The sequence below is a fragment of the Mirounga angustirostris genome, unplaced genomic scaffold (genome assembly GCF_029215605.1).
Source record: "Mirounga angustirostris isolate CCGP_5_RB_7025 unplaced genomic scaffold, mMirAng1.0.hap1 SCAF_1, whole genome shotgun sequence".
NCBI classification, from domain to species: Eukaryota; Metazoa; Chordata; class Mammalia; order Carnivora; family Phocidae; genus Mirounga; species Mirounga angustirostris.
The window spans coordinates 62979623-62997060 of NW_026991709.1; the positions used below are offsets into that span (position 1 = coordinate 62979623).

Consider the following 17438-nt stretch of genomic DNA (forward strand, 5'->3'; position numbering starts at 1 on the left):
TGCCTCCGCACTTAGCTGCTGCTCATTTATTTAACAAATATCACTAGGCACCTATAATATATTTGGATTATTCTGGAGACTGTGTATATAAGAATAAAACAAACAAGGTTACTACTTTCCTGCAGCCTATAACCTATTTTTAGAAATATTTTGAAAACAAAAACCTGGCCATGACATTTCCCTGCCCTAAATCTTTTAAAAGTCCCTATTGTGGCCAGACCCCCAAAGATCCCCCCTATCACCAAACCCCCCAGGCTCTCTAACTTTGTCTTTTAATATAATTTACATTTCACCAACAATATCATCTATCCCCCACATCCCTTCCTGCTTCAGCCATTTGTATATGCTCTTTACTTTCTCACAATATCCCTACTCACTTTTTCTCTCGTGGAATCCCTTACTTTTCTGTCAAGTTTCAACTTGATGTCATTTAATTTCTACGGTTTTCCCTCAGACTTGAAGGCAGAATTAATCACTCCCTTATCTGTGAGCCCAAAGTAGTTTATAAACACATTTGTCTTAGCACATATTGTATCACAGTTTGGTTAATATGTTTATAGGTCTTTCTCTCCCACTAGACTGTGGGCTACCCATGGCAAAAAATATCCAAGTGGCTCAACAAATATTTGCTGAATTTCACTGGAAATTTTAGGACATTAATATGTTTAAGCACAAGATTTTTGTAAGAATCTTTGATAGAAGGTTGGTAAGAATACCAGAGGATATGATAAAGAATGTGCAGTGGTTTTCGTAGAGGGGTGGAAAAATCTAAAATTTGGTGAATATAATGTAAATAACAGAAAATGTCAAAGGACAAAGGTTTCTAAAAAGAATATGTATTATGTTTGTATCAAAAATAAGTGGTTAAGAATAGCAGCAACAGGTACGTGTTATTCTTCCGCCCAGAGGAACTCTGCAGAAGAACCACCTGCAGGTTCAGCAAAGCATTCTCCTTTGCCAGTCTTGGCTTAGCTCCAGCATGAGACCCCCAGCTTCAAATAAAATACATATTCTTAATGGTGGAAGGAGGCAGTAGATCCAGCAAGAGAAGCAAAGCAAAGCTCAAAATAACTTTGGAACTTCCACATAGATAGATATATTTTAAAAAAAGAGAGGACTAAAGACATATAAAAGAGAAAAAATAAACAAATAGTATTGTTTTGTACATCCTTAGATTTTATATAAATGGATTTATTCTATCTCCACCACAATTTACTTTTTCATTCAATTTTTTGTTCTAAATATCCATTTTGATACGGTATATTTCAAACCACTATCTCTCTAGATCTCCAATCTTGGTTAAAATGCCTGCATATGATACATATGAGCTGGCATTATACATATAAATTATTTATAACAATGCCATGCACGTAGTTAAGACTCAATAAAGGTTACCTGTTATTATTATTTTCACCATATTGTCATTTATTCATATGAATATTCACAATTTATATATCCATTCCCCTTATGATGAACTTTTACATAGTATCCAATATTTTACTTATACAAAAAAAATGTTGTAATAGATATACATGTCTCCTTGTAGATATGTGTGAGAATATCTTATGCCTGGATGTGAATCGCTGGATTGAAGGATGTGCTAGGTTGTTATAATGATTAATAAACCATGCCTCCCTGTATCCATGCCCCTGTATTGTCTCCTGACTCTAGGCTTGTCCATGTGACTGTGGCCAAGAGGCTCTCTCACATTTCTACACCTCTTATAAGTAAGGCACTAATTGGCCTTTTGCTCCAGCCTATTTTTTCAAGAATGTTAGTATAACAAATAGCCTTAGAGGATGAAGAGAGTGTCTCCCTGCAGAGCAAAGGACAGATTTGCTTAACATCCTACATCATGTATCATCCCACATCAAAGAGATGATGTCTTCCTCTGGGGCAAGGGCAGATTTGCTTATAATAGGTCCTAAAAGATTTAGGTTCTATAAGCTCAGAGTTCCTCAGCTGTGATTGAAACCCACCACAGTTGAAGCATCCACTCCTGTGTCCCTCTCATATGACTTGAGAGGCAAGAAAAACTGTTGTAAATGTGATGCTCATGCTACTTACTGTGCTGTAACAGGATCCTTTGGATCTGGTCCGAGAGACTAGTATCTTCTTACCATCTTCCAGAAGGCTATAGCAGGCTAATTTGTTAACTTGCAAGGAAAATAAAATCTCACATCCTCCACATTTCTCAATAGATAATAGCAAATGTGATAAAAGAAGAGGACTAAAATCTGCTTGCACATAGCCGGTTGCCTTCTCTTGACTGTGGAAACTCTTGACAACGTGAAAAAGTCCAGGTTAATGTGTAGGATGATAAAGAGCCTGAGGAGAGAAGCCCATCATATCCCAGTCAAGACCTAAAATCATTAGTGAATCTAGATGGCATTATAAGTAAGCAGAGATGAACCTTCTGAACCCAAGTTGATGGCCCACAGACTTGGGAGCTGTCAGTTGTTTTAAACCACTAAGTTTGGAGATGGTTAGTTATATGGCAAAAGATTACTTTAAAAAGGTTACTGATTTTAAGGTAGGTAGTCACTTAGAACCTAATATATATCAGGTATTGATACACATACCAGAGCTAGGGCAATGAACACAACTGAGATACATTTCAGTGGATAAATTCAGCAATAGCTACCTTTGATACTAAAAAAAAATTGATCCACAAAGACTTTGTATCAATAGTCATTTGAAGCAATTCACTTGAAGGAATGCATGAACATTCCCTTTTACCATTTTCTTACTAACAGTTATTCTAGGAATTATATGTGAAATTATATATAATTACTGTTTTAATTTTCATTTCCCTGATTACTAGTGATTTGTTTTTATATTTTATTTTGTATTTGGGATTCCTATTCATAGTGAATTTCTGGCTCCTGTCCTTTATCCATCTTACCATTGGACTTTTTACTTATTTACTCATTGCTCTTTATATATATAAACATTAATGCTTTACCAGTTAAGTGGGTTGCAAGTAAATCTCACAGTTTGATCATAAATTATTTGTTTCCCCACTTCCTGCATCAAAAACACTTTTTAAATGTTTCTCCAGCTTTGTAATAAGTCTTAAAATCTGGTAGAGGGCAAGTCCTCCTTCTTGATTTTCATTCAATTATCTTGGCTAATTCAGTTTCTGTTTGCCTCCCTTACATTTGCCCCTGTATACATATATCTTGCCAAGTCCCACAAAGATTACTGTAGTGTTGCTTTTTAAATTTTAATTAACTTGGATTTATTGTTAAATTTGAGGTTAAATGATGTCTTTTAAGATCATGAGTCTTCCCATCTATGTCCATGATACCTCTCCATTTTCTCTGCAATGATTTCACAAATCTTTTATAGGGCTTATTCTTAGATGGACACAGACAAACAGATAGATATTTGCTATTGTGATTGCAAAGTTTTTAAAGAAAACTATATTATCTTCTTGGTTGTCATAGATGCCTTTGGGGTCTTATGTCACATCACCTCCCCTCACCTCTGATTTCAGCCTTAGTTGTAGCAGACAATTCCATGTGAAGGACTTTCTGAGCCTTCTCTGAATCCACAGAAGCCCACTAGGGGCACACCACACACACAGCAGAGAAGTTGGGGGGAGTTAGTGTCATCAAGAACAAATCCCAACCAATGGGGGCACAGGAGCCATGGATAAATGACCCAGCGTCCTCTCCTTTCAACCAGTAATTTTGAAACTTTGTGTGCTTCTCTGATGTCACAGTGAAATTAAACACCCATCATCTGTAGCAGTGACTTCAATAATTCACCCATGTATTGACTTTTGCTCCTCTCCTTCTTCACTCTCCTGCTTCCTGACTACTGCTCCTTGAGTTCATATCAAAAATTAATTAGCTGCACCCAATTCTTGTTTTAGGTTCTGCTTTCAGGGGAAACTCAAACTAAGAAATTGACATATAGAAATACTATTGATTTTTTTGTCTATTGATTAATTTCCAACAATTTTGCTGAATTCTTTGATTTATTCTAATAGATTGGAATAGATCTTGGATTGTCTATGTACTTAGTCACATTGTCTCTGAATAAATAAATATTCCTTTCAAAATCTGACTATTCTTATGCGTTATTTCTTGTCCCATTACAAAGACTAGGACTTAACAATACTGTGTTGAATAAGAGGAGTAATATCTGGTATCTTTAAATTCTTTTTGACTTTATAAATAATGCTGCTGTACTCATTGTGCATATTTCCTATAGGGTTTTTTTGGTAAGATTTTATTTATTTCTTCAACAGAGAGACACAGCGAGAGAGGGAACACAAACAGAGGGGAGTAGGAGAAGGAGAAGCAGGCTTCCCGCTGAGCAGGAAGCCCAATGTTGGACTCGATCCCAGGACCCCGGGATCATGACCTGAGCCGAAGGCAGACGCTTAATGACTGAGCCACCCAGGTGCCCCTCCTATAGGTTTTTGATAGAGACACATTATGAAGGTGAAGAAGTTTTCTTCTATTATGAATGAGTGTTAAATGAAGTTGAATGCTTTTCCCTGAATCTACTGATAAAATAATATTTTTCCTCTTTTAATCAGTGTTTTATAACATGAAACTGTTCTTGCATTTCTGAGAACACTACTTGCCAGTATCTTTATCCAGTTTTGATATAATTTCTGCTTTGCCTCCAAAATGCATTGGAAAATGTTTCCTATTTAGCTTTTCTGTGTAAAAGTGAATATAAGATAGGTAATAATTTCACTAAAAGTTTGGTAAACACTTGTAAAATTGTGTTAGTCTGGGGCTAAGTTGTTAATATATTTTGACAAATAATAATGATTATAAGTTTATTTCAGGTTCAATTGCTTTTTAAATTAGTAAAATTTACTCTTCTGGGAACTGTCCATATCAACTATGTTTTAAACATGAGTATTAAAGAGTTGATCATTTCTTATGATTTTAAACCTCTCTATATACCTTGTTATACTCTTAATTCCTAATATATATTATTAGTAGTTTATTTTTTCCAATTATATTGCCAGATGACTATTTCACTTGTCTTTTTTTTTTTTTAAGATTTTATTTATTCACTTGAGAGACAGACAGAGGGAGAGAGAGAGAAAGAGAGAGAGAGAGAACAGGCAGAGGGGAGAGGCAGAGGGAGAAGCCGACTTCCAGCTAAGCCGGGAGCCCAATGTAGGCTCAATGTGGGACTCGACCCCAGGACGTGGAGATCATGACCTGAGCCAAAGGCAGATGCTTAACCATTTGGGCCACCTGGGTGCCCCTCACTTGTCTTTTTTTAATAACCAGTCTTTGACTTTGGTTGATTCATTCTTGTATTTTTTTGGATTTGTTTTTCTTGGTAATGTTTTCTATTTCAACAATCCTTACTCCTACGTCTCTCTTTTGTACTATTTGTTTTGGGTTTACTTGGTTATTATATTTTATAGATTTATTGAGATATGCTTGACACAAAATAAGTTGGACACATCTTAAGTTTACAATTAGTATAAGTTGTGACATAATTATACACCTGTGAAACAATCAGCATAATTAAGATATTGAACATTTCTGTCACCCTAAGGGGTTCCTCATGCTCTTTTGTAATGCATCCATTACTCTTTCTTCCTATTGCATAATCTTCAGACAATCACTGGTATGTGCCCAGTTGATATAGATTATTGTTCATTTCTAGAATTTCATATAAATTAAAACAGAGTATGTGCTTTTTTTTGGCCTGGTTTCTTTCACTAAGCATACCTCTTTTGGGATTCATCTATTTTGAGGCATGTGACAGTAGTTTGTTCTTCTTATTGCTGAATACTATTGTGCAGATTATACAAATTTGTTAGTCCATTCAATGTTGAAGGATTTTGATTGCCTTCAGTTTCTATTACAAGTAAAGTAACTAAAAAGATTGGTGTATTGGCTATTTCTCTTAGTTAAATACCTTCGAATGGAATGGCTATTTCATATAGGAAATCATGTTTAAATTTTTATGAAAATGCCAAACTGTTTTCCAAAATAGTACTGTTTAACACTTCCACAAGTGCTACATGAGAATTCCTGTTGCTGTGATTCCTTGCTAAAACTTGGTAGCAACAACCTTTTCAAATTTATTTGTTTTACAGGGTGTGTAGAGTTATCTCATTGTGATTTTAATTTGCATTGTCCTAATGATGTTAAGCATCTTCTCATGTACTTATTTTCTATCTATATATTTTCTTTGGATAAGTGTCTATTAAAACATTTTGCCCATTTTATTGTTTCTCTTACTATTACTGCATTGTAAGTGTTCTTTATTCTAGACACAAGTCCATTTTCAATATGTTTTGTAAATGTGTTTTCACAGTCTATGGTTTTTCTTTTTGATTTCTTAAATTTCTTTTAAAAAACATTATTTCATTTTGATGAAAATGGATTATTTTTTATAGCACTTTCTTTTTCATCTCTCACCTAAAAATCTTTACCAAACTCAATGTCATTTAGAGCTTACATTTAGATTTGTGGTCCACATAAATGCATTTATTGTGAGGTAAGAGTTGTTTTCTCTCTCTCTTATTTTTTTTTTTTGCATTTTTCTATCTATATTCATGAGAAATTATCTTTTCCTCATTGAATTGTCTTAAGCCCATTATCAAAATCATATAACTGAGACAAACCAACATGGTGCCTGCAGCCTGTGGGTGCCTGGTCCAAGGCCTGTGGTGTGCACTGGAGTGGAGAAGGCAGGGAGTTCCGAGTCCACCCCCTCAGCCCATCCATGGACTCATTTTAATTCTCACAATCATCCCATGAGTTGTACCACTCTGGCTTTCAAGATCCTCTTCCCGCCAACCCTCCACGCACTCAGCTGAAAAGAACTGTGCCTTTCCCAAGAGCAGCATCATTGGCCTGACATAAGACAATTCAGCCATTGGTCAGAAATAGATCTGCTTTGGGCACCTGGGTGGCTCAGTCATTAAGCATCTGCCTTCGGCTCAGGTCGTGATCCCAGGGTCCTGGGATTGAGTCCCACATCGGGCTCCCTGCTCGGCAGGAAGCCTGCTTCTCCCTCTCCCACTCCCTCTGCTTGTGTTCCTGCTCTCGCTATCTCTCTCTCTGTCAAATAAATAAATAAAATCTTTTTTTTTTTTTAAAAGAAATAGATCAGCTTCATGAGTACTACCTCCTCCAGAAAAAAAAAGCCTGTTCTGTCATTCAGGAAGGTAATCTTTTTCTTTTCTTTTCTTTTTAAAGATTTTATTTATTTATTTGACAGAGAGAGACATAGTGAGAGAGGGAACACAAGCAGGAGGAGTGGAGAGCGAGAAGCAGGCTTCCAGCTGAGCAGGGAGCCCGATAACAGGGCTTGATCCCAGGACCCTGGGATCATGACCTGAGCCGAAGACAGATGCTTAATGACTGAGCCACCCAGGCGCCCCTCAGGAAGGTAATCTAAGACCACATGTCACCTGCCTTGTTTTTGTTCCAGGATCACATGTGGAACTCTGCAGTGGCCCCTGTGAGATGGCTGAAGAATGGTTCTGTGTGGACTATGCCAAGCATGGCATGGCCAGTTGTAAAAAAAATGCAAGAAAAAGATTGTGAAGAGTGTATCCAGATCAGCAAAGTAGTGCCCATCCCTTCTCAGAGTCCAGGGATGATGAGAGTGGTATCATATTAAATGCATGTTGGTACAGCCACTTTGGAAAACAGTGTGGAGATTCCTCAAAAAATTAAAAATAGAGCTACCTTATGACCCAGCAATTGCACTACTGGGTATTTACCCCAAAGACACAGATGTAGTGAAAAGAAGAGCCATATGCACCCCAATGTTCATAGCAGCAACGTCCGCAATAGCCAAATTGTGGAAAGAGCTGAGACGCCCTTCAACAGATGAATGGATAAAGAAGATGTGGTCCATATATACAATGGAATATTACTCAGCCATCAGAAAGGATGAATACCCAACTTTTTCATCAACATGGATGGGACTGGAGGAGATTATGCTAAGTGAAATAAGTTAAGCAGAGAAAGACAATTATCTTATGGTTTCACTTATTTGTGGAAATTAAGGAATAGCATGGAGGACATTAGGAGAAGGAAGGGGAAAATGAAGGGGGGGAAATCAGAGGGGGAGATGAACCATGAGAGACTATGGACTCTGGGAAACAAACTGAGGGTTTCAGAGGGGAGGTGGGGGGGATGGGTTAGTCCAGTGATGGGTATTAAGGAGGGCATGTACTGCATGAAGCACTGGGTGTTATTCGAAAATAGTGAATCATGGAACACTACATCAAAAACTAATGATGTATTATATGGTGACTAACATAATAAAATAAAATAAATTTTTAAAAAATAAATGCATGTTTGAGAAACTGGGGTGGGCCCGGGCCACCACAAAAAATATGGAGGACCACACAAAGCTGAAGGTGGGAAGAGCTGGAAGATAATGAGAAGGAACAGATAAGCCAGCACATTGCAGATCTGTCTTCCAAGGCAACAAGCACACCAAAGAAGAAAGCTATTGTCCAGGCAAAGCTAACAGCCACTGGCCAGGTGACATCTCCAGTGAAAGATGTCTCATTTGTCACCAACACCAATCCCCAGAAATTTTCTGACTTTTTAGTCAAGCCCAACTCTGAGGAAGGCTGCTCAAGCCCTACCCCTAAGGCAAGTCTGTCCTCAGCAAATGTGACCCCAAGCACAAGGATTGTCTGCTATGTGAGTTTTGGAAGTTTTGTGCCATGGTGGCTGAAAATCCTGGCTATAACATGAAGACCCAGATGATCCAGGACTTCCTTTGGAAAGGTTCAGCAGGAGATAGTTTCCACAGTGATGTGTACCTAACAGTGAAGCTGCTGCTGCCAGCTACTATTAAAAGTGTTTACAACTTGAATAATAAGTAGATTGTGAAGATTTTCAGCCACATTCTTAACTGCAACCCAAATGATATGGCATGAGACAGACCTAGAGCAGGGTGAAGTGTTGGAGACAATCAGAGTCTTCTTTGAGCAGAGCAAGTCTTTCCCCCCAACTGCCAAGAGCCTTCTTACTATTCAAAAGGTGGACAAATTCCTCTTTCAGCTCTCCAAGCTCACCAAGGAGGAAGCAGCAACAGGCCCTACAGGACATCGCCTCCAGGTGTCCAGCCAATGATCTTAAGTGCATAATCAGGTTGGTCAAACATGATCTGAAGATGAACTTGGGTACAAAACATATGTTAGATGCCCTTGAACCCAATGTCTATGAAGACTTCAAAGCCTTGTGCAACCTGTAGGACCTAGTGGAGGAGATCCTCTGCAAAGAGCAGGAGGTGGAGAAGTAGCCAGGTCAGAGATGAGCTCTGAGCACAGGCTTCACTGATGATGCCAGTATAGCCCATGTTGGCTGCAGTCTGCAAGTCCATCAAACATCAGATGAAGAAGTGTCCTAATGGCATGTTCTCTGAGATCAAGTATCATGGGGAGCGAGTCCAGGTGCATAAGAAGGGGGACCACTTCAGCCACTTCAGTCACAGACTCAAGCCTGTCCTGCTCCCCAAGGTGGCCCACTTTAAGGACTATATCCCCCAGCCTTTCTGCGGGAGCCACGGCATGATATTGGACTCTGAGGTGTTCCTGAATGACACTAGACAGCCAAACCACTGCCCTTTGGGACTTGGAGAGTGCACCAGAAAGCTGCCTTCCAGGATGTTAATGTCTGCCTCTTCGTTTTTGATTATATCTACTTTCATGTCAGCTTGATGGACAGGCCTGTGTGAGCAGTGGAAGTTTCTTCATAACATGGTTGAAATTCCCAACCAGATCATGTTCTCAGAAATGGAGCAAGTCACTAAAGCTTTAGACTTGGCTGACATGATAAACTTGGTGATCTGAGAAGAGTTGGAAGGGCTAGAGCTGAAGGATGTGAAGGATACATATGAGCCTGGAAAGCAGCACTGGCTAAAAGTGAAGGAAGACTATTTGAATGAGTGAGCCATGGGTAACACAGCTGACCCATGGGCTTTGAGGTCTTCTATGGGCATGGGAGCAAAGGTGCCATGATGTCCATCTTCCTCATGGGCCGCTATGACCCAAGCAGCCAGAAGTGATGCACAGTCATCAAGTGTGCATGAGGCCATGATGACATGATGCTTGCCCACATGCAGAAGGAACTGGATGTGGTGAAGATCCACAAGGATCCCAGCAAGATACCTAACTGGCTGAAAATCTACAAGATCTGCTATCCTGACTTCATTATTGTCCCAGACTCAAAAAAAGCTGCCACATGGAAGACACAGGGGCTGAGTCCTCCAAATCTGAGGCTCACAGAGCTGATGGCATCTCCATCTGATTCCCTCATGGTACCCAGATCCTTGACGATAAGGATTGGAAATCTGCCACTAACTTGCCCCAACTCAAGGAACTATACCAGCTGTCAAGGAGAGGGTGGAATTCACTGTGGCAACTGGAAAGGAGGGGAATTCCACTACAGGGGGTAGCAGTGGAGAGAATAAGGGTATTTCAGGGGCTGCTGGGTCTTGCAAGGCTCCCCAAAGTAGCCCTCCACAGTGCCAAGAAGGCAGGAGGGAGGCTGAGTAGCCTCAACAGCAAAGGCGGCAACAAGCTGACAGCAAAACCTTCCCCTGTGAAAACGGGAGAAAAGCAGAAGGCTCCCGATGACACCCTGTGCCAAGCAAAGGTGCTGCTGGACATCTTCACCATGGTGCAGCTCTACTTGCTACCCTCCACACCAGACTTCAGCTGCTCCTTTGTGGCATTTGATGGGAACCTGGTGCAGGAATCTGACATTGTCTCAGCCACATATGTACTGGGTTGCAGGGACAAGAACCCTGATGCTCAACAGGTCTCCCCAGAGTGGATTTGGGCATGTATCTGGAAGCAGAGGCTGGTAGCTCCCTGCTAGGACTGTGGCCCTCCCTCTTCTTCACAGGGTTAGGGATGGGAGGGGGGGGCGGTAGCCTTTCTTCAAGCAGTGCATCTTCCAGAACCTACCAACTGTGCTTCATCTCTTTCCAACCAGGAGTTAGTTGCTGTGGGTGCCGTCAGTGAAGTCAGTTCCTTCTGCTGGTTTACATAGATCTTTCAGATCTGGGTGTTGGCTGGGTTGTTTTCTTCTAAAAGAAGCTTTTTTTTTCTATAAATAAAATATCTTACAGTTTAAAAAAATCAAATGACTGTATATGTTAGAGTCTATTTTGGATTCTCTATGCTGTTCCAATGACCTAATATTCATTTATGCTAATGCCATGATGTCTAGATAACTATAGTAGTTCCTTCAGTCTTGAATAAAATACTGTAACTTTTTCATATTTGCTCATAATTTTCAAAATTGTTCTGGATATTAGAAGTCTCTGATTTTCCATATAGCTTTTAGAATCAGCTTATCAATTTTTACAGAATAAAACAATTTCTAGGATTTTTCATGGACTCAATAGATAGAGTTGGAAAGAACTGACATCTTAATATTGAGTATTCCAAACCATGATGATGGTATGTCTCTCCATTTATTTAAGTCACTTTATTTTCAGCAATATTTTATAAATTTCAGTTTATAGGTTTTGCACATAGCTTGTTAAAGTAGTCTTTATTTCATATACTTATAATATTTTAAGTGATATTTTTTTCAATTTCAATTTACAATTGTTTGTTGCTACTGTACATAATCGTTTTTGGTCTGATAAACTTTTATCCTACAACTTTACTAATTCTAGAAGCTTTTGGATCCATTACTTAGACTTTTCTATGTGGAGGACTATGTTGTCTGCAAGTAACAATAGTTTTAATCTCCCTCTAAAATCTGGGTGTATTTTATTTTTATTGTACTGCTTATTTTACTTTATCAATTTAATATTATATTTTTTTGTCTTATTGAATTGGCTCCAACCTCCAGAACAATGTTCAATGGAAGTGATGAGAGCAGTCATCTTCGCTGTCCCTGATATTGGGGGAACACATTCAACTTTCACCATTAATATGATGCTAGTTGTAAATTTTACATGTATGCTTTTTTATCTGGTGGAAGAAGTTTCCTTTTGTTTCCTGTTTGCAGTGAATTTTTTTTAATCAAAAATGAATGTTTAATTTTATTAAATGATTTACCTGCATCTAGTAAACTGCTCATATGATTTTCCTTTTTTCATAGTTTAATTTGGTGAATAATATACTGGTTGATTTTAGAGTGCCAAGACAACTTTATCTTTCAGGTATAAGTTATACTTAGCGAAGATATATTAGCTTGTATATTTTGTGGATTATATTTGCTAAAATTTTGTTAATACTTTGTGTTGATGGCCATGAGGGATATTAATATATAGTTCATATTGTCAAATTTATAAACATATGTTTACTACATTTAGTTATTATCTTTTCAGTGTTTATGGGATTTGTATTAGCTCTCTCATTCTTTTAATTTAATTTTATTTAAAGTTAAGTTAGTTAACATATAGTGTACTATTAGTTTCAGGGGTAGAATTTAGCTCTCTCATTCTTGATACTGGTTTATTATTTTTCCTCTATCTTTTCTAATCCATCTATTTAGATGATTATCAATTTAATTGATCTTCTCCAAGAAACCACTTTGGTTTCCTCAGTGTTTACTGTTTTGTTTGATTGGTATTTCATTAGTTTCTGCTTTTATTTAATTATATACTTCATAATGATTACATTTGGTTTAATTGTCTAGTTTCTTAAGATGGAAGCATAAATCATTGATTATAGATTTACTGACCCTTAATTTTCAATATTATAAAATTCCCTTTAAGCCCTTCTTTAGCTGCATCTCCAAATATTTATATGCTGTGTTTTCACTATCCATAATTTAAAAATATTTTCTAATTTCCTTTGTGATATTTTTTTGACCTGCAGATTACGTAGTAGTATGTTGACTGGATTCTAAATACTGGAGGATTTTCTAGACATCTTTCTCTTATTGATTTCTAACTTAATTCCATTGTGGTCAGAGTAAATAATTCATTTTATCTGAAATTTAAAGAATTTATTGGTATTTGTTTTATGGCCTAGAATATGGTGTATCCTATTAATTGTTTTGTGTACATTTAAAAAGAATGTTGTTGGGTGACTGCTTTATAAATATAAATCACATCAAAATACTTAATTGTACTGCTCATGTCTTCTATACCTTACTAATTTTCTTTCTATTATTCTATCAGTTAGTGGGGCATGCTGGACTTTCGTACTATTGTCAGACATTTTCATTTTACTTATGTTAAAAACCCACAACATATTTTTATTATTTTTCTTTAAAATGTTAATAATTTTTTTATAAAGTTTTTTTTTTAATATTTTATTTATTTGACAGCGAGAGACACAGCAAGAGAGGGGACACAAGGGGGGGAGTGGGAGAGGGAGAAGCAGGCTTCCCGCTGTGCAGGGAGCCTGACGTGGGGCTCGATCCCAGGACCCTGGGATCATGACCTGAGCCGAAGGCAGACGCTTAACGACTGAGCCACCCAGGCGCCCTAAAATGTTAATAATTTTTAAAGGAATTTACAAAATAAGAAAAATATATTTACCAACACATTTTCCATTTCTCATGCTTTTCATTCTTTAAGTACATCCAAATTTGCCTCAGTCATTTTTCTTCTCACTAAGGGATTCTCTTTAACATTTCTTATAGTCATAATGGTGAGTAGTATAGTGGTAGTCTACTGGTGATTATATGCTAAGTTTTTCTATATCTTAAAATTATTTCACCTTTGTTTATGAAAGATAATTTTACTTGGTTAGAGTATTCCACTCTTCTCTGATTTACATTGTTTCTGAGAAGAAATGTGCCATCATTCTTTTTTTTTTTTCCCTTTAGGGTAAAATAGGACTTTTTCCTACATCTGGTTTTGAAGATTTTCTCAGTAATCACTTTGTTTTAATGCAACTGTGTTATAATGCACCTTGGTATAGATTTCTTCTGATGGAAGTCTATTGGGTTTCTTGGTCTATGGCTTTAGAGTTTTATCAAAATTGGAAAATATTGGTCGGTATTTCTTTAAATACCTTCATCTTTCCTACTCTTTTATCTTTCTGGGACTCCAATTACACATATTAGAATGTTTAGTGTTTTCTCACTGCCACACTGATCCTTCTTAAAAAAATCTTTTTTCTCTCTGTATTTCATTTTGGATAGTTTCTATTGCATTTCTTCAGGATTATTATTTTTTTCTTCTACTATGTCTATTCTACCATTAAACCCATCTTATGTATTTTTCATCTTATACAAGACTAAATTATCTCTGGAAGCTTGATTTGGGCCATTTTGTGTCTTCCATTTCTCTCTTTTTTAAAAATTTAAATTCAATTTAGTTAAGATACAGTGTATTATTAGTTTCAGGGGTAGAACCTAGTGATTCATCAGTTGCTTAAAACACCCAGTGTTCATAACATCAAGTGCCCTCCTTAATGCCCAGCACTCAATTACCCCATCCCCCCAACCCACTTCCCTTCCAGCAACCCTCATTTGTTCCTTATAGTTAAGAGTCTGTTATGGTTTGCCTCCCTCTCTGTTTTTATTTTACGTTATTTTTTCTTCCCTTCCCCCATGTTCATCTGTTTTGTTTCTTTAATTCCACATATGAGTGAAATCATATGGTATTTGTCTTTCTCTGACTGACTTATTTCACTTAGTATAACACTCTCTAGTTCCATCCATGTCGTTATAAATGGTAAGATTTCTTTTTTGATAGCTTAGTAATATTCCATTGTATATGCATATATGACATCTTCTTTATCCATTCATTTAGTCAATTCCATATTTCTCTTTAACAACCTCATGCTTTCCTCTTTATATTGAGCATATGGTAAATATTTATAACACATATTTAATATTCTTATCTTCTAATTCTCCCATATTTATTATTTCTGTTTCTATTTCTATTGATTACTTTTTATCCTCATTATTGTTTTTATTTTTCTGCTCTTTTTTCATGCCTGGTAATTTTGTTGTTGTTGTTGTTAAAGATTTTATTTGTTTGACAGAGAGAGAGACAGCAAGAGAGGGAACACAAGCAAGGGGAGAGGGAGAAGCAGGCTTCCTGCTGAGCAGGGAGCCCAATGCGGGGCTCAATCCCAGGACCCCGGGATCATGACCCGAGCGGAAGGCAGACGCTTAATGACTGAGCCACCCAGGTGCCCCCATGCCTGGTAATTTTTGATTCAATGCCAGACTTTGTCAAGTTTATAATTTGAGTATCGATTTTTTTTCATTTCTTTAAATACTTTTGGGCATTTTTTTATTATGCAGTTAGTTGGAAACAATTTGGTCCTTTCAAATCTTGTTTTTAGGATTTGTTAGGTAAATCCAGACAGCTTTTGTACCAGGGCTCTGACTGATCAGAACAATTATTCCTGGCCCTGTGTGAGGATTGTTCCACATGATCCTTTCTAATGGGATTTCCCCCCAACTTTGTTAGTTTCCTCACCCACATGCACCAATTAGTACTCATTGAAGACTCTGGGAGAATCCTTTGCAAATCTCTGGACCTCTCTTTCCCTGTGCAATTGTCTTTTCTCTAGTATTCTTCCCTATGAATTTTAGCACTTTGGCCTCCCAACATCTGAATTCTGTCTTATAAACCACTGGACCTAATTTGACTTCCCTCTCCCTATGCTTCATCCTGGAAATTATCATTATGAAATTAGAGGTAATTATACAGCTCACCATATTTGATTCTCTTTTCTCAGATCTAACTATTTTATGCGTTGCCTCTTATCCAATGTTTGAAAATCATTGTCTCATATATTTTGTTCAGTTTTGTAATTATTTAAGGTAAGAGGTCAGATCCAGATTCACTTTTCCTGACCTAAAGCAGAAGTCTTAAACTTCGTTATTCTTTTTATAATTATTTGCTAACAAATGGATTTAAGGCTATATGTATCTTCTAAACTGAAGCTTCATCCTGAAAGTCTGATGATCACTTCTAAATATTTTGTTATTTTCATTAGGATTTCCTATTTGATTCATAAACTATGTAAAAGTATGTCTTTAGACTCCAAATTTATCAGATTTTATAGACCAACTTAGATTGCTATTTCTAATCATAATGCATATTTCTAAGGAATTTGGACTGATATTGATATTGTTTATTTTGTATTTATTAAAAGCTCCTTTTGATAAATGGATATTGTTTATTTTGCATTTATTAAATACATTATATTGTTTACACTGTATTTATTTATTTATTTATTTAAAGATTTTATTTATTCATTTGAGACACAGAGATACAGAGAGAGAGCGAGCATGAGCAGGGGGGAGGCAGAGGGATAGGGAGAAGCAGGCTCCCTGCTAAGCCAGGAGCCCGACGTGGGGCTTGATCCCAGGACCCTGAAATCATGACCTGAGCCGAAGGCAGACATTTAACCATCTGAGCCACCCAGACGCCCCTACTCTGTATTTATTAAGTTCCTTTATGGCCTAATATGTGGTCAGTTTTATATGTGCTTAAAAATAATGCTTATTCTCTATTTTTGAGATGCAGTTTTTATAAAAATCAATTGTATTAAGCTTACTCATTGTGTTGTTCAATTTTTCTGCATCTTCAGTAAGTTTCTTCTTGCATGACTCACCAGATTCTGAGATGCAATTGTTAAAAGTTTACACTAAACTTTTTGTTTAGATAAAAAATTTGTCAATCTCTCTTCGAAATTCTTTGCTTTTTTGCTTCATATATTTCAAGCCTATATTGTTAGAGGTATGAAGTTCAATATTGTTATATATTCTGAGAAATTATTCTAGTTTCCACTAAGCATAATTATTTTCACCTGCATTTATGGCTTCCTAATGTTAATATATCTATATATCTTTTTAAATATAGTATTTTACAACTAAACTAAAATTTAAAAATTAAGAAATGGCCATAATATTCTATTTTGGTTTAGTTTTATTGTGTGGTCAGAAAGAAAGTATGAATCTGTACATAGGTTTATAATAAAATGCACATGAGAATAAAATGAAATTATAGTTATTAAAGTGTTTTTATAAAAATACCTTACCAGGGGCGCCTGGGTGGCTCAGTCCTTAAGCGCCTGCCTTCGGCTCAGGTCATGATCCCAGCGTTCTGGGATCAAGCCCTGCATCGGGCTCCCCGCTCGGCGGGAAGCCTGCCTCTCCCCCTCCACTCCCCCTGCCTGTGCTCCTCTCTCACTGTGTCTCTCTCCATCAAATAAATAAATAAAATCTTTAAAAAAAAAAATACCTTACCAATACTAGGTATCATCATTCTGAATGTTACTCTTTAGTCCTCAAAAATACAAAATCTATCCTCTGGTAGTAATTACAAAAAAATGGTAGCAAGTGTAGTAATTAATTGATCTGCTAAAAAAAAATTTTTTTAACTCATTCCAAAAACCAAAAAAGTCCTAGAGCAACTGCATAAATTAATGGATTAAGCCATTAAGGGTTAAAGAGGATGGACTAACTAGAGAGTCTCATTTTCTTAATGGACATCTCTTTGATTTTTGTGAGGGACTATTTAGCTAGCGATTT

The 17438-nt window shown here is 37.0% G+C and overlaps 1 pseudogene; it reads left to right on the forward strand.

Moving 5' to 3' along the window:
- Positions 1–6751: 6751 nt before the first annotated feature.
- Positions 6752–10847, forward strand: LOC123862839 (DNA ligase 3-like; annotated as a pseudogene).
- The last annotated feature ends 6591 nt before the right edge of the window (positions 10848–17438 follow it).